The sequence below is a fragment of the Podarcis cretensis genome (assembly GCF_951804945.1).
Source record: "Podarcis cretensis genome assembly, chromosome: Z".
NCBI classification, from domain to species: domain Eukaryota; kingdom Metazoa; phylum Chordata; class Lepidosauria; order Squamata; family Lacertidae; genus Podarcis; species Podarcis cretensis.
The window spans coordinates 19,517,488-19,529,572 of record NC_137184.1 but is presented as its reverse complement, the minus strand read 5'-3'; the positions used below and the strand labels follow the sequence as shown (position 1 = coordinate 19,529,572).

The window sequence follows — 12,085 nt, the reverse complement described above, 5'->3', positions numbered from 1 at the left end:
GCCGGATTTTAGTTTGATGAGGCCCTAAGCCATGGGTAAGCAAACTAAGGCCCAGGGGTCGGATCCGGCCCAATTGCCTTCTAAATCTGGCCCTCAGATGCTCCGGGAATCAACATGTTTTTACATGAGTAGAATGTGTCCTTTTATTTAAAATGCATCTCTGGATTATTTGTGGGGCCTGCCTGGTGTTTTTACATGAGTAGAATGTGTCCTTTTACTTAAAATGCATCTCTGGGTTATTTGTGGGGCCTGTCTGGTGTTTTTGCATGAGTAGAATGTGTCATTTTATTTAAAATGCATCTCTGGGTTATTTGTGGGGCCTGCCTGGCGTTTTTACATGAGTAAAATGTGTCCTTTTATTTAAAATGCATCTCTGGGTTATTTGTGGGGCCTGCCTGGTGTTTTTACATGAGTAGAATGTGTCATTTTATTTAAAATGCATCTCTGGGTTATTTGTGGGGCCTGCCTGGTGTTTTTACATGAGTAGAATGTGTCCTTTTACTTAAAATGCATCTCTGGGTTATTTGTGGGGCCTGTCTGGTGTTTTTGCATGAGTAGAATGTGTCATTTTATTTAAAATGCATCTCTGGGTTATTTGTGGGGCCTGCCTGGCGTTTTTACATGAGTAAAATGTGTCCTTTTATTTAAAATGCATCTCTGGGTTATTTGTGGGGCCTGCCTGGTGTTTTTACATGAGTAGAATGTGTCATTTTACTTAAAATGCATCTCTGGGTTATTTGTGGGGCCTGCCTGGTGTTTTTACATGAGTAGAATGTGTGCTTTTATTTAAAATGCATCTCTAGGTTATTTGTGGGGCATAGGAATTCGTTCATTTCCCCCCTCCAAAATATAGTCTGGCCCACCACATAGTCTGAGGGACGGTGGACAAGCCGCTGGTTTTTTTGTGCTGGATATATGGTAATTTATGGACCTAATAGGCATCTAAAGCCATTTGCACATAACAAAATATGTATTGTATGAAAGTAATTGATATAGAAATGAGCAAACCAGTGATGTTTTAGAGAGCAGGCTAGCAGGCACGGCCCATTACTTACATCATAGGAGCCTACACAACACAAAACACTGTTGCTGTATGTAGGTTTTAGTTCATTTGTTTTTTATCTTATATTTTGGAAATGTACATCCAGTGTTTTTTCCCTTTATTTTTTTGGGGGGGCCCCCAAGATAGTGGGGCCCTAAGCTATAGCTTGTTTAGCTTATAGGTAAATCCGGCACTGGTGCCACATTGCTCACAGCTGATAGCAGTGCAAGAAAAGGCCAGGAGCACCCAAGCAGCTAATTTGAAATAAGGACTCTGCTCTGTACCAATGTCATATGCAAACTGACCATGCAGCTCTGCGTGGAGCAGGTATCAGGACCAGGAAAACCCTCTACTGTCTGTGCAATTTGTCTAGAGCATCTGGAAAGTGAGGTTTCTGAAAACATATTCTTGGACTGACATCTGACCAAGCAAAATCTATTTTAAACGCCTTTAGACAAGAGCCATGATAAAGCAGTGTCAATTAGAAGGCAAGAGCTGGAGGCACTTGCAATAAACCACAAGCCAGTGCCTTTTCTTAAACAAAGGATATGTTGTTAACAATGATAAGAATGATGATGATGATTATGATGATAATTAATAATTTCATTTATGTACCACTTATCTTCAAGCAAAGCAATTTACCATACAATCAAAGCATACAGAGAGCAATTAAGGTTACTTGGAGGGTCATTCTGCAGGGATTCTTAAGCTGTGATTCCTGTATTACAGGAGTTTGGACTAGATGACCCCTGGGAGAGGGGTCCCTTCTAACCCTACAGTTCTTTTTTTCTTTGATTCATTGTAGCTTTATCAACAGAGGTTGGCTACCTGTCAGGGATTCCTTAGCTGTGATTTGTGCATTACAGGGGCTGGTTTATATAATCTTAGGGATACTTTCTATACCTGAAATTGTATGACTCTTTTGCTGTGGGTGATTTTGAGGGGCCCTTCCAACTCTTTAGCTGGTATTTCTGCGTTGCAGGGGGACTAGACGACCCTTTGGGGTCCCTTTAGTTATTTGATTTTCAGATTCTTAATTACATTTATATCCCACCCTCCCTCAGAGGAGCTACTTGTGGCACACTCACTAATATTTAATGGGAAACACAGCTCTGTAGCCTGGAGAGGGGTGATTTTTTATTTTTTATTTTTGGCATGGAAAATAGAGCCATCTCTGAGCAGCTGTCAATCCCTGTGACCTTAGCTCCTCCTGTGCATATTGCATGAGGTTTTCCCCCCTCCTCCTCGTCCTCCAGTTTCCCCTTTTTTTCTTTTTGCACACCCCCTCCTCCCATGGACCCCCCCTCCCTTCCATCTGAGTTACTGTTCCTCTGCGCTCCACCGGGACCTCAATGAGATTTGAGTTCCTGGTAGATGACACGGAATAATTGAAATGTCCTTCTGATGACCTTCAGACTCCGGCAGCCTGACGGTAATCAGGGAGGGCTGACAGATGACTGGCACGCAACCCCCCTTCCGTGAAGCCGCACACGCACACACATACCCTGTTGCACATCCACACACAGGGACAGAGGCCACCTTTATGACAAGAGATGAAAAGCCCACACTCGGGTCCTCAGACAGAACAAAGGGACTCAAAGCTGTGCTTTGCAGGCATGAAGAAGGTGAGGACTGAGCATCATACATATTCAGGCCTTCCCAGTAGAGTCTCTCTGGAGCTCACTAACATCTCTGATCGCCTCAGATTATTGTGTCTTTTTTGTGTGCACGCAAAGTTTTATTTAAAAATTCATTTTGTAACGGGCAAAACAGTTACAACAACCGATGAAAAGCAAAATTATAGAAGAAGCATGCAGAATGAGTGTGAGTTAAAATATGCAAGCTGAAAATCAATCAGAAGGCAGAAACATTTTTTTAAATATCCTATGCTTTGCAAGTACTTAAATTTGATTAAATTTAAATTTGATTAAGGCATTTTTTTAGTTCCAGTGGAGAACTGTGTTGGTTAAGATCATAGAATCGCAGAGCTGGACCACAAGGGTTCATCTAGTCTGACCCCCTGCGATGCAGAAATCACAAGTACCGGTAATTTCCCCCCCTTTGGTCAAGATTTTTGTTTAAAATTCCTTTTATAATGTAAATACAGACATATTGACTGTGAATCCTGGAAGCCCTGCACCCTGCCTTGCAGGCCTTTTCCCACCTGGTCTGAGAGGGAGGGCCTCTTACTGACCCCAGATACAAAAGCTGAGGCTGCTGAACAGAACCTTGGACTGGAGAGGGTTTTATTGGGAGTGGTTGTTACTGATATCAATACTCCTTTTTCATATATTTGTTTTAGATGTTATTATGATCTAGGTGGAAATGTTCAATTTGGTTGTGTACTTTTGGGTGTGTTTTATTTATTGTTTATGGCTACTTTTGTTATTTTTGAAATCATGTATTCTTTTATGCTGAAGGCTGCCTGGAAGTTCTCAGCACCCCTAAAAAAACTACAGTTCCCAGGCAGCTTTGTGGGAAGCTGCCTGCTTTCGATGTACGGCGGGGTCAGCAGCTGTTTAAGAAGAATGCAAAAGCAATGGTGAAGTGTTTAATGTTATATTTCTTGGGGGCCTCAGACTTTCCATCCATTTCTGTCTTCCCCTCTTGCCAAGAAGTGTTATTTTGCAGGAACAAACGTCAGTTATTGACTATAGATAAAGGAGGTCGAAAAACATTCTGCCAAAGAGTTATCCAAGCCCCATTAATCTCCATAAAACAGCTTTATTGTAGGAAGACACGTTAGCTGTACGCTTCATTTTGATCTTGGTCAGTGATTAAGGCATTTTTACTAAACTTATGCCCCTTATAAATGCAGCTTGTGAGTTGAATGGTTAAAAGCTTGTAATGTGAGCGGTCCCTCTCTGCTATTCATTAAATAAAGATTTTAATTTTTTGGCTTGAAACCTGAGGTCCCTGACCAAAACCACAAACATTACTATGCTATTCTGCCTTGGTCAGGCCCCACTGGGCATCCTGTGTCCAGTTCTGCATGCCCCAATGTAAGGGGGACATTGACCTGCTGGAAAGTGTGCAAGGGAAGGCAATGACAATGGTGAAGGGTCTGAAAACCAAGCCTTATGAGGAAGGGTGGAGAGAGTTGGGTATGTTTAGCCTGGTAAAGAGGAGACTGAGAGGAGATATGATAACCATCTTCAAATATCTAAAGGGCTGTCACATGGAGGACAGGCTAGGACCCGAACCAATGGATTCAAATGACAAGAAAAGAGATTCTGACTCAACATTATAAAGAACCTTGTGGTGGCAAGCGTTGTTCTACAGTAGAACAAGCGCCAGTCCACTTGTGAGACAAGGTGAGGCAACTGCCTCAGGTGGCAGGATCCACAGGGGCAGTAGATCCAGCCTCCAAGGAAGACATTGTCCTCTGCTGCTGCTGCTGCTGCTGCAGGGGTGGCACCGATGACTGTGGCATTCTCATCAGCAGTCCCTCGACACAGCCTATACAGAGGCCTCTCAGTGAATAGGAGGCACTGCTGGTCTCCTTCCACCTCTAAGGAGGAAATGGCAGGGGCTGCCTTTCAGGGTCTCTTGGGGTCCTCACTTGCCCAGCGTGAATCAACCCCCCAAACCCAATGACCTTTGATTTCCACTTCCACTATTGGGTAAGGTTTATTTGATTCCTCCATTGTTCCTACTGTAGATTTTCACTCACCCCTTCTTCCCTAGTGGGAGCAGGGGGAAAGTTCACCTCAGGTGCCAAAATGTTTTGGGCCAGCCCTGACTGGAATGAACTCTCATGGAAGGGGGTGGGCTCTCCTTCATTGGAGGTTTTTAAGCCACCTGTCGTGGATTCTTTAGCTGGGATTCCTGCACTAGGTGACCCTTGGAGATCCCTTCTGATCCCACAATTATATGATTTTATAATTATCTCTTGCAACTTTACAAAGTTGAGGGTACCTTTCCCTTCACAAGTTCTTGGGAGAAACTTAACCAGCAAACAGCAATTTATAAAAGCAATCAGCTCAGAGCTGAACTCACATTCTTTTGCACGGCGGAATGTGGGTCCCGCCTCGGATATTTAAACTTATCTCAAGGCAAACAGCTGAACGTGAAATTAGGGAGCTGCATGAAACAAAACTGATTTTAAATAGTCAGTTGTAACATTTCCTTATTCTTTTGAAGTCTTGCAAATGGACTCAGCTAAATTTAGCGGGCTTGGTGCTAGAACACCAGACACTGTTTTGCTTCGAAGCCGTTGTACAGTACTAAGCATTCACTTTAACAGATAAAAACTCCAATGCACCAATGCAAATGGCCCCTATCAGAGGCACTCCCTAGTTCCTGCATCCATAACTTATTCTGTTGTAAAGGTTTACTAAATTACAAATGTGAAAAATATTTTCTTTTTTCTCACCTAATTGTTGGAAGAAGGGATGCGGGTGGCACTGTGGGTAAAACCTCAGTGCCTAGGACCTGCCGATCGTATGGTCGGCGGTGCGAATCCTCGCAGCGGGGTGAGCTCCCGTCTTCGGTCCCAGCTCCTGCCCACCTAGCAGTTCGAAAGCACCCCTAAGTGCAAGTAGATAAATAGGTACCGCTTTATAGCGGGAAGGTAAACAGCGTTTCCGTGTGTTGCGCTGGTGCTGGCTCGCCAGAGCAGCTTCGTCACGCTGGCTACGTGACCCGGAAGTGTCTCCGGACAGCGCTGGCCCCCGGCCTCTTAAGTGAGATGGGCGCACAACCCTAGAGTCGGACACGACTGGCCCGTACGGGCAGGGGTACCTTTACCTTTACCTAATTGTTGGAAGGGTAACAGTAAGCTTGGTACATATTATCACTGATGGCAGGAATGTAAATTGGTGATTTTTGGAATTTAATTTTGACAGAGATGATAAATATTACTATTTGTGATGTAAAATTAATGTGACTGTATATGTCTAATGAGACCAATGTAGATATATAGTCCAAAGAATTGGTCTTATATATCACCTTGCAGCTCAATGGAAAATCTTACATTGGACGCTTGGTACCACTCAGTCTTGAACAGAGCTATAGAAGAGAAAATAACACATAATTTGGAGTTCTAGTCCTTGTCAAAATTTCAAATTATTTTAGAAGAACTTTTTAGAAGAACTGACATTCCTTTATTACAGATTCTACCTTTCAACCTACGAAGCTGCCTTGTTCTGAAGGAGGCCTTCGATAGCCCAAACCTGTCCATTTTTTCTTGCAACGGAAGTGAAAGTCGATCAGATCCCTAGAGATTGATTGAATGACAGATGCAAAGGACTGAATTCACAAAGTTCCCTGGGAAAAGAGTATTCCTCACTGCTGAACTCTGTGCCTTCTCCCCATCTTTGGATTCATGCTGCTTTGGGGGTATTTCGCAGGAAGCTAATACAGCGGAAGACAGAAATGGGATTCAAGATGACCTTAACAGATTGGAGAACTGGGCCCAAACTAACAAAAATAAAATTCAATTGGGACAAATGTCAGGATCTCCACTAAGGCATATATAATCAGATGCAGAAATATAGGATGGGGAACAAATGAAAAGGATCTAGGTGTTTTGGTAGGCCACAAGTTTCAAAGCATTAATCCTGCTTTTTGGTCTTTTGTCAGCTTTTGATACCATTGACCATGGTATCCTCCTGAACCAGCTATGGTGAATGGGATTTGGGGGCAGTGTATTACAGGGGTTCCTATCCTACCTTCATGGTTGAGTGACACAGAGTTGACACTCTGTTTCTCAACAACATCTGAATCAGAAGAGACTGTGCAGTCCCTGGGCCACTGTCTAGTCCTAGACCCAGTGGTGAAATGGATGGTGTGTAGGGGAACAAGCTGAGCTTGAATCCTGCAAAACAGAGGCACTGTGGGTGAGTAGCTCCCATGTCTGGGAAATTGGTCTGTTGCCTCTGCTGGGTGGGGTTGTGCTCCCCCTGAAGGAGCAGGTTCAGAGTCTGGGGATACTTCTGCATCCAGCTCTGTCACTGGAGGCTCAGGTAGCCTCAGTGGCTAGACGTGCCTTTTAACAACTGTGACTGGCTTGACAGCTATGGCCACTTCCTGGACTAGGAAATCCTCGCTCATGGTAGTTCGTATGTTGGTTACTTCAAGACTGGATTAATGCAATGAGCTCTATGCGGGGCTTCCCTCGCGCCTGATCTGGAAGCTGCAGTTTGTGCAGAATGCTGCAACACAATTGCTGCAACACTTGTCAGCATATAACACATGCACTCAGATATCTGCTATTGGGTCAAGTTCAATGTGTTATTATTAGTATTTGTAAAGCCCTTAACATATTGGGACAAGTTTGCCTTCAAGATCACCTTCCCTCACATGTGCCCACTCTACCAATTTGATCAGCAGAATTGGCATTGCCACAGGTGTCACATAATACCTGTTCCACATTAGTAAGAACTTGGATCATTTAGTGCAGCAGCACCTACAGACTTTAGAACTCCCTGTATATTGAGATCAAGAAGGTGCCTTTTTGGTGCCTGCTAAAAACATTCCTGTTTAGACAAGCCTACCCAGAAGTTTACGATTTTAATCTGTTTTAGTCTTTTAACTTTTTTATGTTTTAAAGTAGGTTTGTGAATTCTTCCTGATTTTGTTTTATCTTTGAGAAGTTTTGTTTTGTTTTTACAATCAAGCAGTGTACAATTTTTCTGAAATAAATAAATAGTGTTAAGCTTCACAATTTAACCGTCTTCATATATCACAAACTTAACAGTCAACAGTGTGATGCGGCAGCAGAAACGGCTAATGCTATTCTAGACTGCATCAACAGAAGTCCAGTGTCCAGGTCAAGGGAAGTCATAGTATCACTTTGATTTTGCCTTGGTCAAGCCAAATGTGGAGTCCTCTATCCAGTTCTGGACGCCACAGTTTAAGGAAGATATGGACAAGCTGGAAGAGAGGCAGAGGGAGGAGACCAAGACAATAAAGGGTGGGGAAACCAAATCTTACAAGGAATGGTTGAGGGTGTTGGGTATGTTTACCCTAGAGGAGAGGAGACTGAGAGGTGACATGACAGCCATTTCAAATACAGTACAGTGGTACCTCAGGTTACATATGCTTCAGGTTACATACGCTTCAGGTTACAGACTCCGCTAACCCAGAAATAGTGCTTCAGGTTAAGAACTTTGCTTCAGGATGAGAACAGAAATTGTGCTGCGGCGGCAGCGGGAGGCCCCATTAGCTAAAGTGGTGCTTCAGGTTAAGAACAGTTTCAGGTTAAGTACGGACCTCCGGAACGAATTAAGTACTTAACCCGAGGTACCACTGTATCTGAAGGGCTGTCACATGAAAGAAGGAGCAAGCTTGATTTCTGCTGTTCTGGAGAGGATTAAAAAAAGATTCAAATGACAAGAACAGAGATTCTGACTAACATTAGGAATAACTTTCTGGCAGTAAGAGCCATTTGGCAGTGGAACAGACTACCTTTCAAGGGGATTATTCCTCCTCTGTTGGTTTTTAAGCAGAGATTGGGTGGCACTCCATCCGGCAGGGATTCTTTCACTGTGATTCCTGCATTGGAGGTGGTTGTACTAGATGACCCTTGGAGTTCCTTCCAACTCTGCCGTTCTTTGATTCTACATCTCCACTTATTTGAAGACAGTGTGGAATGAGAGCTCAGGCTGTAGCCATGCTGGCCTTTCTGTAGTGAAGAAACATTATTTTTTTTAGCGGAAGGCAAGATGGATTGTTTCAATTTTGCTAGGAACAGAAACCCATCCCCAGTTACCTAGCAATCGGGAAATTGTACACAGAGGGAAAATGCTATATAGTTCTGGCCCAGCCTGACCACTCAGCTGCAAGACATGCACAACCAACCCTGCATTTTACTGTCTCCTGAAAATTTGCTTGTCACTTTCCTACATTACAAGACTTTTCCACATTTTACATTTTGTTAACTTTCAAGAGATCAAAGGCTGCTTAAATAAAAAAAAATGCTCTCTCCACCTTGCTTCTAGAAATACTTCCTAGAATTTCTTGCATGGATTCTCTGTGTTATTCTTCCTCCTCCTTTTTTAAAAAAACAATAAATGGGTTTTGTGATTAATTATCCTGGGAAAATAACCTCCAAAGGCACATTTGCTCCCTGTTTGTTTGCACATTCAAGGGGTAAATCAGCTTTTGAAGCTGAAGTGAGCTAAAAGTTGTGAAATGTTGGAAGTGTTGTGATTCTTGCAATGCAGGGGGTTGAACTAGATGACCCTGGGGGACCCTTTAAGCTCTACAATTCTATGAACTTCATGAAAGATTGCAGACAAACAGAAAGGCTGCAAATGCTCCTAATTTTGCAGCAATGTTGCAACCATTAAAATGGCTGTGTTGGCTAGTGGGTGGAGCACATTTTTCCCTAGACATGTTGGGGTGGAATTGGACAAAAATATTGTCCACATGGCGTGGTATTATCTCCTGGTCCTTTGAAGAATTCATCATTTTGGTATTAAGTCTTTTTATCCTCTGAGACCAAGGCGGGCAACAGGTATTCCATGGTGAAACAATTAAGACCATAAGAACATCATAATGGGAGCACTGTTGGATCAGGCCAATGGCCTGAAGTCCAGCACCCTTTTCTCACAGTGGCCACTCAGATGCCTATGGGAAACCTGCAAATAGAGCCTGAGCACAAGAGCTATTTCCCCTCCAGCGTCTTCCGGCAACTGGCATTCAGAAGCATGAATACCTTCAGCTGTGGAGAACAGAACAGAGCCATCATGGCTAGTAGCCATCAATAGCCTTCTCCTCCTCTAGGAATTTGTCCAATCTTATTTTAAACCATCCAAGTTGGAAGTCACTACCACCTCCTATGTGGGTGAGTTTCCATAGTTTAACTATGCGGGATGCTTGCTTTGTCTGGTATGAACAAAATTTTAACTTTTGTATGTTTGAAAGTACTGCTGTAATTTTTTCTTGATTTTCCTCTTTTATCCTTTTATAAACTGATTTGAGGGTGGTTGTTGTTTTTTGTCTTTTTTTTTTTTACAATCAAGTGGTGTATACGTTTCAGGAAACAAGCAAGCAAACAAACAAACTGAATAGTAATCCAGCAGGCTTTTCTTATGTTCTTACGTTCCCACTGGGCTACATCGCTGCACAGCCTGTTTATTGTATTTTGAGAGTCTTCCTTTGCTGCCAGCCAAATCTAGACATAATGAGTGATGCTCAGGGCTGGTGCGCAGGATTGTCACGTTGATAGACATAATAAGTCCCAAAGAGTCAGCAAGGAGGCATGGCTGAAACACTCCAGAATTTCACATAAAATGCAAAGTGGTTTTCTCCCCAGGGCACTTCTGAAAGGGAAATTCAAAGGTTGTCTGTCAGCAGGCTTTTGGAGTGGGGGTGGGTTCCATCTGAAATTCCTTGTTTGTCTGTATGGACAGCCCTCAGAATGGCAACACTGTGATCATAGAATTATACAATTATAGGGTTGGAAGGTACACCAAGGGCCATCTAGTCCAACCCCCTGCAATGCAGGAAGCACAGCTAAAGTGTTATTGACAGATGACCATCCAACCTCTACTTAAAAACCTCCACAGCAGCAGAGCCCCTCAAATGACAGCCACTTAAATTTGCTGATGTTCAGAAGCTTTTAGCAGGAAGGAGGCATAGCTTTTCATGCTGTACGGCCGGTTCCGCCCCACCCTCCCCACTCAGTCTCCCTCACCTTATGGGACTCATTAGCAGTTAAACATTCCCCTAGCTAGCACCTCCACCCCACCCCATCCCCGGAGGTTGTAGGCCTACTTGGCTCCCAGAAAGAAAAATTGGAAAACATCCATACACAGACAAACCGCCCCCCCCACCCCCCGCTTTCTACCATGCTGAGCCTTTATCAGCACTTAATTAAAACTTGACAAGAAGATTAACACAGAGAGGGCAGTTTTTAATTAAATTAATATCACATTCAATTTTCCAATCCACTGTTGCGCACCAGACACCTGCAGATCTTAATACAAAACCAAACAAATCGAGAATGGAGGGGAAAGGCAGAGGTAAATGAAACAGGAGTTATTTTGAACTCCCCTTCCCCATCGGCCCTTCCTATTCGCCTGTGATTTTCCATTCTGACCTGGAGTATCAATAAAGACATAAGGGGAGCCCACAAGCAGGTCCCAAGCACAAGAGCAACTCTCCTGTGGCTTCCAGCAACTGGTGTTCAGAAGCATTCCTACCTCTGACCATGATGGAGCCATCCAGGCTGGTAGCCATGAAAACCTTGTCCTCCATGAATTTGTTCTTTCAAAGCTATCCAAGTTGGTGGCCACTGCTTCCTCCTGTGGCAGCAAGTTCCATAGTTTAACACCACGTTGTATGAAGAAGTGCTTTTTTATCTGTACCAAATCTTCCAACATTCAGCTTTGTTAGATGTCCATGAGTTCTACCGAGTGCCTTTGAGATTTGGGGTCTAAAATATATTTTTTTTATTGCTTGACATTTCACTTGGTAGTGCTAGACCTTCATTGCCATGACACAACCATGCTTCACTGGGTACCATGCTCTGGATGGGAGAATGAGCTGCCAAGTCACATGGTCCATATCAGCAGCCCACAGGAGAAAGAGCTTAGGGTTGGGTTTCATGATATTCAGGATCACCCCTGTGGAGTGTGACTAAGCTGTTGCTGCCTTCTGCTTTCCATCCTTGACATCTCTCTTTGAGCATACCTAGAGGGAGAATCATAGAACTGTAGAGTGGGAATGGTCCTCCAACGGTCATCTATTCCAGCCCCCTTGCAATGTAGAAATCACAGCTAAAGCATCCCTGATGGATGGACCCCTAACCTCTGATTGAAAACTATCAAGGAAGAAGAGCCCACCACCTTCCAAGCGAGTCCATTCCACCATTGAACAGCTCTTGCCCTCAGAGCTCTTACCCTGCCTGGGGTTTAAATGGAATCTCCTTTCTTGATAACTGGTTTTCTCCTTCTTTCGCTCTCTGTTTTTTAGAATATTTATTGAAATTGACAATGATGAGATCCCCAGATACTTCCACCATCCTAGCCCTTAGTTGCTGATGTTCCTTCGTTTACAAGCAGCACTCTGGGCTCTGGCGGAGAGACGGTTCAT

At 43.6% G+C, this 12,085-nt stretch overlaps 1 long non-coding RNA gene across 1 annotated transcript; it reads right to left on the bottom strand.

The window, feature by feature from the left end:
* Positions 1 to 6,293: 6,293 nt before the first annotated feature.
* On the bottom strand, positions 6,294 to 11,588 carry LOC307207582. The gene is made up of 3 exons (XR_013834743.1): positions 11,194 to 11,588; positions 8,453 to 8,669; positions 6,294 to 6,397 (listed from the first exon to the last, which is right to left on the bottom strand). It is a non-coding gene; the product is annotated as an uncharacterized lncRNA (long non-coding RNA).
* Positions 11,589 to 12,085: the final 497 nt, after the last annotated feature.